Here is a 12758-nt window from a genome sequence, read left to right as displayed (position 1 = left end):
CATGTGGAATCACAAAGCCTGGTGTTGAGACTTATCCTAGGAGCCAAAGACTGGCCAGGCTGTGTGTGTGTGTGTGTGCTGTGCATAGTGTGTGTTGTGTGGTGTGTGTGTGTGTTCTTAAGTCACCAGGTCAGATTATCTAGATTTTATTTTATTTTATTTTTTGGTACAGATGACGTCTTACTATGTTGCTCAGGCTGGTCTCGAACTCCTGGGCTCGAGATCTTCCCGCCTCAGCTTCCCAAACTGCTGCGATTATTGACATGAGCCACAGCTCCTGGCCAAGCTTACCTGGATTTCAAAAGATAAACACAAGGTAAGACAGAACTCACTCAACCAATGCCCACCAGTTATTAGATCTCATCATGTCTGCCTCACACGTAAGGTTTTTCTGAAATATGTTTTCTTTTGAAGTCATAACGTTCCTGATCACACACTGTAGTCCGGATTTCCTAGTCTGTCATCTCATTTTGGAAACCTTAACTAAAAATATAAAATAAAATCTGTGTTTTACTTGGGAAATCTTTTTTTACTTAGGAAAGCATTTTATTACATATATTATTTTTTGATACAACATCTCAGTGAAGTAACCAGGAAATGGACTATTTCTCCCCATTTTATAGATGGGTAAAATGAGGCTCAGGGAATGGAATTATCAATGCAAAGTCATTAAGGGGTGGAGGCTGCACTCAAACCCAGACATTCTGACTCCAACTCTGGAAGAGTCTTCGTGAGCCCACAGTGGTTTGGGGCGCAGGACTGGAGCCAGAAGCCCTCACTGCTTATAATGAGGTGATTGGTCTGCTCAGCACTGGGGCCTCAATTTCCCTGTCTGCATTATCTCTGCAGCATTAGCTAAAGTAAAACACCCACGTGGGGTCAGGGATCAGGGCGCCGTGTCACTGCAGTAGGCTTGTCCTGTCCTGGCCGGCGCCGCCAGCGTGGTAGGGAGTTGCCCACTCTTGAGCTAATGGCGCCACATCCCCGCAGTTGGCCTCCCAACAGTCACCAGTGGACACCCATCTCCGCAGCACCTCTCAACAGTGACAGTTCTCATCTCTGTCACAAGTGTCTCTGGATGATTTCCTGTCATTTTCTGCGTGAGCGTGTGGGTAAACGCTTCCACTTTCAATCACTTTGGGCTTGTTGACAAGTGGCTTGAATCTTCTTTGTTCATCCATCAAAAAGTTGTCAAACCCTTCCCTGTGCCATGCATTTTGCGGCCTGATGGGGATGGAGAAAAAAAAATAGATGAGAATCCTGGCTCTTCAGGAGCCTTCTGTCTAGTAAAAGACACCTATGAGCAGGGTCCCAGGAGAGGAGGGAGCAATCAAGAAAGCTGAGCTTCCCAGGGGTGATGTTGGACTGAGCACTCCAGAATGAATAGGAGCTGGCCAGAGGGAGAAGAGGGAAAGGCTCAAGGGAATGGCCCAGGCAAAAGCACAGTTTCAAGGGTGGGGCTTGGTGTGATGGTGGGAGGAGCATCCGGCTGAGGGTGAAGCAGGAGCTAGACTGGGGGCTGCAGGTTGTGAAGAGCCCCAGGTGCCAGGCTGGGGAGCTGCTTTTATCTTGTCCTCCCAGTGACTCCTGCATGGGGGGCAGGTCAGGTGTGACTTAGCTGCCGACCTCAAGGCACACATAGGACAAGGGAAGGAAAGAGCTGACCACTGGAGTCCTCCCATGGTACCGGCATCCAAAATGGGTCACTCTGGCTGAGAAATCCCCCTGCTCCTGTAGTCATAGCGGGCAGTGCCAGGGCTCAGGGGTGCTGATGCAGTGGCCCAAACCACCCAACATGGTGGCCGATTCCCGTTTTCCCTGGGCCTTCAAGGCTCGAGCAGGATGGTGTCTACCTCGCAGGCCGAAAGTCTTCCCCTGTGGGGCTAGAAAAGCCTCTCTGCTGCCTTGGGGTTGATTTTTTTCCCTGCTGTCTAATCAGCTTGCCGCTCCACAACTGATTCAAACTATTTCTCAGCCCTAGGTCAGGCTCTTGCCTCACTTTCAGACCACAGCAGACATTGCTCCACACTCAGTGCTAATCCTAATCTTGCTACACCCCTGCATGACTGGCTTCCATAATCACAATAGTAATAGCCATAAGGGTAACCCCTGCCTTTCCTAAGGGCTTCCTCTGTGCCAAGCACCACACTAGAACGGTTCACCGTGCTCGTGGCCACTGTGCTCCCCTGCCTCCTGCTCATTCTCCCTCCACCCTGGGCTACTGTTACCCAGCAATGGGCTTGCTGCCTGAAGTACAAAGAGGCCAATATGATGGCACTCGCTTTTGAGAACAGCAAAAGCTTTATTGTGAGCTGGCTTGCAAGAAGACAGGAGCCAATACCCAAATCTGTCTCCCTGAGCTGGGGTCTGGGGATGGGTTTTATAGGCAGAGAGTAACAGTGAAAGAGACAGGAAGGTGCAAAGAAGCATGATCTGATAGGTTCATGCAAAGAGGCCATGACAGGTCCTTGGCTCTTGGCCAGGTGCAGTGGCTCACGTCTGTAATCCTAGCACTTTGGGAGGCCGAGGCGGGCAGATTACTTGAGGTCAAGAGTTTGAAACTAGCCTGGCCAACATGGTGAAACCCAGTCTGTACTAAAAATACAAAGATTATCCAGGCATGGTGGCAAGTGCCTGTAATCTCAGCTACGTGAGAGGCTGAGGCAGGAGAATCGCTTGAACCTGGGAGGCGGAGGCTGAAGTGAGCCAAGCTTGACCCACTGCACTCCAGCAACAAAGTGAGATTCCGTCTCAAAAAAAAAAGAAAAGAAAAGAAAAAAAGTTCTTGGCTCTTAAGTCTGTGCTGCAACAAAACAGGGCACCGCTGGCTTCCTCATTTGGTCCCCATTCCTGGATTCTAGTACTTAGTTTCCATCTGTTTTCCATTCCATCCGGCTCTGGGGTCATGAGTCGGGCACACTTAGCTCATCTGGACATGCTCAGGTTACCTGCCTTGCAACCTGGGGCTGTTTCAAGAGAAAAACAGCTCATCATTTTGTCACTGATAAAGTTGAGCCAAATGGGACTGCTTCTGCACTTAACCTTCCTTCTACCAATGATGTGCGTTTTGAGGCCCTGTACAATCTAGTGCTTTGTCAACCAAGCCAAAATTCAATTCTGAATCAGTTGAGATACTGAGTTTGGCTGTGTAAGTGTAACAGATATTCAGAGTACCAGTGATTTAAACAAGACGCAAGACTGTCTTTCCCACATAGAAGTCTAAGAAGACATGGCGCCTCTGCACTGCAAAGTCAGCAGGGACCCAGTCTCCTTTTGTCTGATTGCTCTGCCACCCCCAAAGTGTCGCCTTCTCACGGAGTCCATGAAGGAGCCCCACCACCACGTCCCCTTGAGGGCATGCAATCCAGGAGTTGCAGGGTTCACTTGCATTCAGATCCTATTGTGTCCGGAATTGGTGGGTTCTTGGTCTCGCTGACTTCAAGAATGAAGCCGCGGACTGTCACAGTGAGTGTTACAGCTCTTAAAGGCAGCACGTCTAGAGTTGTTCATTCCTCCTGGTGGGTTCATGGTCTCGCTGGCTTCAGGAGTGAAGCTGCAGACCTTCGCCACGAGTGTTATAGCTCATGAAGGTGGCGTGGACCCAAAGAGTAAGCAGCAGCAAGATTTATTGAAAAGAGTGAAAGAACAAAGCTTCCACGGTGTGGAAGGGGACCCAAGCCAGTTTCCACTGCTGGCTCCGGCAGCCTCTTTTTATTCCCTTATCTGACCCCACCGACATCCTGCTGATTGGTCAGTTTTACAGAGAGCTGATTGGTCCATTTTGACAGAGTGCTGATTGGTGCGTTTACAATCCCTAAGCTAGACACAGAGTGCTGATTGGTGCGTTTACAATTGTTTAGCTAGACACAGAGTGCTAGACAGAAAAGTTCTCCAAGTCCCCACTAGATTATCTAGATACAGAGTATTGATTGGTGTATTTACAAACCTTGAGCTAGACACAGGGTGCTGATTGGTGTGTTTACAATCCCTGAGCTAGACAGAGAGTGCTGACTGGTGCATTTACAACCCTTTAGCTAGACAGAGTGCTAGACAGAAAAGTTCTCCAAGTCCCCACTAGATTAGCTAGATACAGAGTACTGATTGGTGTATTTACAAACCTCGAGCTAGACACAGAGTGCTGAGTGGTGCATTTACAATCCTCTAGCTAGACATAAAAGTTCTCCAAGTTCCTACCCGACTCAGGAGCCCAGCTAGCTTCATCTAGTGGATCCCGTGCCAGGGCCGCAGGCGGAGCTGCCCGCCAATCCTGCACCGCGCACCTGCACTCCTCAGCCCTTGGGTGGTCAATGGGACCAGGCACTGTGGAGCAGGCAGGGGGAGGCACCCATCGGGAAGGCTCGGGCTGCGCAGGAGCCCACCGGTTGGGGGGCTTGGGCTTTGTGGGCTGCAGGTCCCAAGCCCTGCCCCGTGGGGAGGCAGCTGAGGCCTGGTGTGAACTCGAGCATGGTGCAGGTGGGCCGGCAGCGCTGGGGGACCCAGTGCACCCTCTGCAGCTGCTGGCCTGGGTGCTAAGCCCCTCACTGCCCAGGGCCAGTGGCGCCGGCCGGCTGCTCTGAGTGCAGGGCCCACCAAGCCCATGCCCACCTGGAACTCATGCTGGCCCACAAACGCTGTGCGCAGCTCCAGTTCCTTCCCATACCTCTCCCTCCACACCTCCCAGCAAGCAGAGGGAGCCAGTTCTGGCCTTGGCCAACCCAGAGAGGGGCTCCCACAGTGCAGTGGCAGGCTGAAGGTCTCCTCAAGCACAGCCAGAGTGGGTGTTGAGGCCGAGGAGGTGCCAAGAGTGAGCGAGGGCTGTGAGGGCTGCCAGCACACTGTCACTTCTCAATCCCCCCTCTAAACAGGATACCCCAATTGCTGTTGGGAATTTGGTCAATGACACTCTAGCTACTTCCTGCTGGATAGGGGCGATGAGGGGGCCCTGCAGTTGTAGTGTCCTCCAGAGGGAAGCTCTCTAGGCCAGTAAAAGTGCCAGTGGGATGGTCCAGGGGTCCTCAGTAGAAGTTGTTAGTTGAGCTCATTGGGGTTCCATTTGTAAGACCATCTGTAGCTTGATGGCCTCAATTCCAGAGGAAACAAATTTGACAAGAAGGTTAAAAATACAGGGCCCAAAGGCGAGTAACAGCAAGATGGCTGCCACGGGACCTGGAAAGGGGAGAAGCCATGTTGTTCAATTCCAGAGGTTGGTATAAGAGTTTGAAAGTTGTCTGATTTCAGAAGTCTTTTCCTGTAAATGCTGGGTGGCATCTCGTACTATCCCTTACTGGGTAGTATTAAAACAACACTCTTCCCCTAAGAAGGTGTAGAATCCTCCTTCCTCAGCAGTGAGGAGGTCTAGGCCTCAACAGTTTTGGAGAGTCACTGCTGCTAAAGAATCTATTTGGGATTGTAAAGGAAGGATAGATTTCGTTATTTCTTGCAAACTGTCTGAGAAATCCTTTGAGAGTGTGTGGTAGTAGGATAATGAAGTAGATAAACCGACTATTCTGGTTCCCGTAGCAGTAGCCATTCCTAACCCTATAAGTAGGCGCATTAGTTGTATGGCTCTGTGCTGATGGACTTGAGCTTTGAGGGGTACTGAAAAGGTCTGATATCCTGGGGCAATGTTAATGTTGGGACTTAGAAAGACTAAGGTGCAGGTGCCCGTCCAGTTAGTGGGGAGGCAGATATAGGTCGACATTCCACATAAGAATATACCTTGGCTGGGTAGACAGAACTTTACCCTGGTCTTTAAAGGAATAGGGTACACTGTTTTTTCTTTACTATTTCTATCTCTCTTTTTGACTTCTTCATTGTCTCTCTTTCTCTCTGACTCCCTCTTTTTCTCGCTGACTCTTCCGCTCTCTCTGACTTTCTGTCTCTTTCTCTCTTTCCTTTTTTTTTTTTTTTTTTTTTTTTTTTAGACAGAGTCTCGCTCTGTTGCCCGGGCTGGAGTGCTGTGGCGGGATCTCAGCTCACTGCAAGCTCCGCCTCCCGGGTTCACACCATTCTCCTGCCTCAGCCTCCCGAGTAGCTGGGACTACAGGCGCCCGCCACCGCGCCCAGCTAGTTTTTTGTATTTTTAGTAGAGATGGGGTTTCACCGTGTTAGCCAGGGTGGTCTTGATCTCCTGACCTCGTGATCCGCCCGTCTCGGCCTCCCAAAGTGCTGGGATTACAGGCTTGAGCCACCGCGCCCGGCCCTCTCTTTCCTTTTTGCTGCCTCTGCCAGCTGCTTATGCTGCTGTTCTCCCTTCTCCTTCCCCTTTTGATGGCTTTGGCAGTGTAAGATTGCCACCTTCTTTGGTTTTTACACTGTGTGCAGTAACTCCATGATTTCCTTGTGGTATTTAATGGGGATTCCCTGAGGTTAGGAACTCCCTTTCTTTCCATATTGCAGCATGGGCATGTAGGATTAGATAAGCATACTTGCTATCTGTATACACATTTATTCTTTTTCCCTTTCCCAGTTCTAAAGTTCGGGTAAGTGCTACTAGTTCTGCTAACTGGGCACTGGTCCTTGGGGGAAGAGGCTTACTTTCAAATATGGTTACATCACTAACCATGGCGTAACCTGCCTTTTGTATCCCATTCTCCACAAATGAACTTCCATCAGTATATAGGTTAAGGTCAGGATTAGCTAAGGGGACTTCTAAGAGATCATCTTGGGCAGCATAAATCTGGACTATAATTTGGTGGCAGTCATGCTCAATTGGTTCCCCATCCTCTGGGAGAAAAGTGGCAGGGTTGAGGGCCACGCACATGCATATTTGAAGCACCGGTCCCTCAAGGAGTAGCACCTGGTATCTAAGTAGGCAGTTGTCTGATAGCCATAAACTTCCTTTGGCACCTAGTATGCCATTTACACTATGAGTAGTCCAGACAGTGAGATCCTTTCCTTGTATTATCTTGGTAGCCTCTGAGACTAAGACGGCCACTGCTGCAACTGCCCTTAAACAGTGAGGTCAGCCTTTTGCTACTACATCAATTTCCTTACTTAGGTATGCCACTGGTTGTGGGGTTGTCCCACGAGTCTGAGTAAGGACTCCAAGAGCTACCCCTGCTCTTTCTGTGATGTATAAAGAGAAGTTTTGTCCTGTCGGAAGGCCTAAGGCTGGAACTTGTACTAGGGCCTGCTTTAAGGTTTTGAAGGCTGTTTCTGCCTCTGGTTCCCATTCTACTAGATGACTATTTGCCCTCTGGGTTTCCTTGATTAGAGTATAGAGGGGCCTGACTATCTTGCTGTATCCGGGGATCCATAGTTGGCAAAAGCCGGCAATTCCAAGGAACCCCCATAACTGTTTCAATGTCTTAGGGTAAGGATAAGCCAGTATAGGCTGCATTTGTTCCTTGCTGAGGGCCCTCATCCCTCTGGCTAAGATTAGGTCTAGATATTTGACCTGCTGTAGGCAAAGCTGGGCCTTCAACCTAGATGCCTTGTACCCTTGATTAGCTAGAAAGTTCAAGAGATCTAGAGTAGCCTGCTGACATGAGGCTTCTGAACTGGTAGCTAAAAGTAAATCCTCCACATATTGAAGGACCAGAGTGCCTGAACTTGAGAAGTGCCCTAGATCTTGGGCCAGTGCCTGACCAAACAGGTGAGGGCTGTCCCTAAACCCTTGGGGCAAGACCGTCCACGTGTTGGGACGTTTGGTCTGTGGAATCCTCAAAGGCAAAGAAAAACTGCGAGTCAGAGTGCAGGGGAATACAGAAGGCATCCTGGAGGTCCAGAACCGTGAACCATTCTGCTTCCTCTGGTATTTGAGAGAGCCGGGTATAGGGGTTTGGTATAACTGGATATAGAGGAATTACTGCCTCATTGATGAGTCTAAGATCTTGCACTAGTCTCCACTGACCATTCAGTTTTTGTACTCCCAGAATTTGGGGTGTTGCAAGGACTGCTGCATTTCCTTGCTAAGCCTTGAGCTTTCAAATGTTTAACAATATCCTGTAATCCTTTACGAGCTTGAGGCCTTGAGGGATATTGCCTTTGATAAGGAAAAGTGGTGGGATCTTTTAACTTGATTTGGACTGGGTGGACATTTTTTACCCTTCCAAATTGTCCTTCCAATGCCCAGACTTCAGGGTTGATTCCCTCTTCAAGCAGGGGACAACAAATGGGTAATTTGTTCCCCATATTTATGTAGATAATAGCTCCAGCCTTGGCTAATATATCCCTCCCTAATAAAGGTGTGGGATTTTCAGGCATAACAAGAAAGGCATGTGAAAAGAGCAAAGTCTCCCAATTACAACTGAGGAGGTGGGACAAATACTTGGTTATAGGCTGTCCCAGGATTCCTCGGATGGTAATGGACCTTGAGGACAGTCATCCAGGACAGGAGATTAACACTTGAAGGCTGCGCCAGTGTCCAGGAGGAAGTCAATTTCCTGGTCCTTCGTCCTCTGGGGCAGTGCACCTTCCAGTGATTGCCTCGGCATAGTGGACATGGACAAGGGGGCAGCTTGTTTCTCATTGGACAATCTTTTTTGAAGTGTCCTAATAAACCACACTGATAACAAGCCCTACCAGGTGATTGGCCTGCTCCATTTTCTGTCCTCTCTGAACCACCAAGGTTTGTTTGTCTGATGGCCATGACTAAGGCTGCAGCCTTTCTCTTATCTCACTTTTCCTTTTGGGCCTTTTCCTCTTGGTCTCTATTACAGAACACCAAGGTTGCCAGGTTTAATAATGCCTCCAAATTTTGTTCAGAGCCCAGGGCTTGCTTTTGGAGCTTTCTCCTGATATCTGCGACTGACTGGGTAATAAACTTATCTTTTAGAATCAATTGGTTCAGGTGACAGGGGAGTATATTTTCGTAAGGCCTCCTGTAGCCACTCAAGGAAGGCAGAAGGATTTTCTTCCTTTCCCTGAGTTATGGTGGGCATCATTGAATAATTCATGGGCTTTTTTCTAATTCTCCTTAGTCCTTCTAGAACACAGGTCAATAGATGTTTACGACTCCAGTCCCCATGACCTGAGTCAACGTCCCCAGTAGGGAATTTGTCCCTTTTTTCAGCTGTCATTCTATTATTTACTTGACTAAGATACCAGGTATCTCCAAACTCTTGGGCTGCAGCTAAAGCCACATTCTTTTCATTAAAGGCCAGGGTTTGATCTAACAATAGCATGACATCTCTCCAAGCGAGGTCGAAGGTTTGCCCTAGACCCTATAGGACATCTATGTACCTATCAGGATCATCTGAAAACTTCCCAAGGTCTGCCTTGATCTGCTTTAAATCAGAGAGGGAGAAGGGGACATGTACCCAGGTTGGGCCAAATTCCCCTCCCCCTACAGCTTGAAGGGGCCATAACCGACAGCCTGGGAGTTTTTGTGGTCCTTTGGAGATTTCCTTACTTATTTCCTTCTGGGCAGGGGAGATTAGAGGAGGACTGTCATTAATAGGAAGGGGAGCTATAGGGAGGCTAGGATATGGGAGTAAGCTGAGAGGTCCTACTGTGGGATGTAAATTGCAAGCTTTGCATAGTTGTGTATTCTCCCTCAATGAAAAGAAAGCTTGGACATAAGGTATTTCACTCCATTTGCCTTCCCTCTTACAGAAAAGGTCAAGCTGCAGGATAGTACTGTAATTTGTACTTCCCTCAGGTGGCCATTTTTCCCCATCAGAGAGAATATGGGGGCCAAGCCGTAGTGCAGAAAAAAATGAGCCACCTCTTTTTCAGGGTTTGTGGGTCAAATTGGTCCCAATGGCTTAGGAGGCATTTCAAGGGTGAGCCTGTTGATGCCTGAGTGTTTCCCATCTGAAAGACAAAACCGCCTGCAGTTTTGGTTTTTGTTTCTCCCCCTGCCCAAGAACCTGCAACAGTCCCTGGACCCTGCTGATCAGAATAGTTGTGCTCACCGATGCAGCAGCAGAAACACTAGTTTTCCTCTTAGATCACAAAGAGGACTGAGGAATGTTGGATTTAGTGGCCCTTACCAACGCATTCTCGAAAACCTGCACCCTTGCCTGTCCTCCTAGACCACAAAGAGGACCGAGGAAAATCGGATTTAGTGGCCCTTACCGACACATTCTCGAAAACCTGTTAGAGTCCTAAGCATTCTCCTGTTAGTATTGGGACTTTACCCCCATCCCATAGAGATGTTATGCCCCAAAAATGAAGCAGAGGGCCATACCCCGAGGGAGGGAAGGGATCTTCCAGGGTTGGAAGTGTGACAACTTTTGCTGTCACTTATATGAATAGGAAGGATACAATTTCTGAGGCTCCTCATATCCTAGCTTTAGGAATAGCTTTTAGGAATAGCCTTTTTTAGGTAAAAATTATGTCTTTCTGATTGGTGAGCCCCAGTGCCTAAAGAAGAAGACAGCAGAGTCCTGGAGTTTATGCTAGAAGTCATTCTTATAGGAGAAACTAAAGCACCAGAGACAGGGGGTAGTTTTTAGAAGTGGGACTAGTCTCACAGAAGAGAGGTGAGAGGAAGTTTGTCTGGCAGGCATTAGGACCCAGGAGGAAAAGGGTCAGGATGGATAGGATAGACTGGGCGAGTCTTGCTTGGGCGACATGCCTTTGAGAATTCCGCTCATGGCCGCAGGGTCAACCAACTTGTTGTTGGGACCCCTGAGCTGCATGGCTTTCCTCTCTGTCGACCCTTGGTTCAGCCCAGAAGTACAGGAAAAGTGGAAGCTGGTTCCAGGTAAACCAACACTCCCAACTCTGAAGAGTCGGGGGTTGTTAGAGAGCCCTTTCCCAGAAAGCCTGACACCCGTGTCTTTAGTCCAGCGACCATGCCAGTCACTTTTAACTGGCTGACAGGTGCCCTGGTATTTAGCCCCCAAATTCTAAGGAAAAATAGGACAGAATAGCAAGCAAAAGGGGTCCGTTGGTACTCACTGCTTGGTGATAGGCTATGGTCTCATCACTTGACGATAGTCTCACTGCTTGGCAATAGACGATAGGCCCTTTGTGGTTGCCAAAATGTGTCCAAAATTGGTGGGTTCTTGGTCTTGCTGACTTCAAGAATGAAGCTACGGACTGTCGCAGTGAGTGTTACAGCTCTTAAAGGCAGCACGCGTCTGGAATTGTTCGTTCCTCCCCATGGGTTTGTGGCCTTGCTGGCTTCAAGAGTGAAGCTGCAGACCCTCGCCATGAGTGTTACAGCTCATGAAGAACAGCATGGACCCAAAGAGTAAGCAGCAGCAAAGATTTATCTTAAAGAGCAAAAGAACAAAGCTTCCACAGTGTGGAAGGGGACCCGAGTGGGTTGCCACTGCTGGCTCAGGCAGCCTGCTTTTATTCCCTTATCTGACCCCACCTACATCCTGCTGATTGGTCCATTTTACAGAGAGCTGATTGGTCCGTTTTGACAGAGTGCTGATTGGTGTGTTTACAATCCCTGAGCTAGACACAGAGTGCTGATTGGTGCGTTTACAATCCTTTAGCTAGACACAGTGCTAGACAGAAAAGTTCTCCAAGTCCCCACTAGATTAGCTAGATACAGAGCACTGATTGGTGATTTTACAAACCTTGAGCTAGACACAGAGTGCTGATTGGTGCATTTACAATCCTCTAGCTAGACATAAAAGTTCTCCAAGTCCCCACCCAACTTAGGGGCCCAGCTGGCTTCACCTAGTGGATCCTGTGCCAGGGCCGCAGGCAGAGTTGCCCACAAGTCCCACGCCCTGCGCCTGCACTCCTCAGCCCTTGCATGGTCGATGGGACCAGGGGCCGCAGAGCAGGGGGCGGTGCCTGTCAGAGAGGCTTGGTCCATGCGGGAGCCCACTGGTGGGGGTGGGGGGGGCTCGGGCATGGTGGGCTGGAGGTCCCGAGCCCTGCCCTGCAGGTAGGCAGCTGAGGCCCTGTGAGAACTTGAGCTTGGCGCGGGTGGGCCAGCAGTGCCGGGGGACCTGGTGGACCCTCCGCAGCTGCTGGCCTGGGTGCTAAGCCCCTCACTGCCCTGGTTGAAAGAAAGAGGGAAGGAAGGAAGTTTGTGTGCAAGGATCTCACAGAGCAATGCAGTTCTGAGCTCAGCAAGACAGCCAGGGATCCTCCAGCCAAAGTCGTCCAGCACAGGAAGCCTGCATCTCCCACCTTTCCTCCGTGTCCCTGCCAGGCCCAGCCATGGACTAAGAGCAGCCCAGAGGAAGCGTAGCCTCATGGAAATGGGTTTCCTAGGGCAGCAGCAGGGCTGCTGGTCACCAACGCTCCCACAGTCAGAGTTCTGAGAGGCCTTGCTCACGGCCCCTGCACTGAGGAACCTGGGCCAAGCTGCTTCATTTTTAAGCCTTCTATTTCCTCAACTATAAAGTGGGGGTAGTAATTTCTAACTCACAATGTAGGCGTTTGAGATCATGTCTGTGAGTTTATTTCTATGCCAGGCACACACGAAGCTCTCAATCATTGACTGTTTTTATTATTGTTGGCGATGGTGATGTCATTGTCATTATTGTATATTGAAGGCTCTCAGGCAGTGGACAGGCATGAGCAGAGCGATGCATTAGAAATGGTCCCATCGCACTCAACCTGCCTCAGTCTCTTCCCTCAGCCCTCTGGGAGTATCGGTAACTCTCAAAAACAAGTCCCTTCCCTCTTTCTGAAATGACTTGCCAGAAAGGGCCCAGGCAGCAAGATGTATAAAACAGAAATGGAAATGGAAAACTCGGGGCCAGGGGAGGGGGCAGGAGGAGCCACACAGGGTCACTCGGCTTCAGCAGGCACCAGGCACCGTGGCTCTGTGGGTCCCAGCAGCATCCCAGCCTCCCAGGGGCTGCCTCCTGCCTTAGGCTCTGTGAGAGGGTCAC

The 12758-nt window shown here is 49.6% G+C and overlaps 1 long non-coding RNA gene across 1 annotated transcript; it reads right to left on the bottom strand.

Annotated features, from left to right (window-relative positions):
* Positions 1-237: 237 nt before the first annotated feature.
* Positions 238-11213, bottom strand: LOC115894327. The gene is made up of 3 exons (XR_004054431.1): positions 10852-11213; positions 874-1224; positions 238-291 (listed from the first exon to the last, which is right to left on the bottom strand). It is a non-coding gene; the product is annotated as an uncharacterized LOC115894327 (long non-coding RNA).
* Between the last annotated feature and the right edge of the window lie 1545 nt (positions 11214-12758).

Source organism: Rhinopithecus roxellana, chromosome 17 (assembly GCF_007565055.1).
Source record: "Rhinopithecus roxellana isolate Shanxi Qingling chromosome 17, ASM756505v1, whole genome shotgun sequence".
Lineage (NCBI taxonomy): Eukaryota > Metazoa > Chordata > Mammalia > Primates > Cercopithecidae > Rhinopithecus > Rhinopithecus roxellana.
The sequence above is the reverse complement of the archived record's forward strand: the minus strand, read 5'-3'. Positions and strand labels throughout refer to the sequence as shown.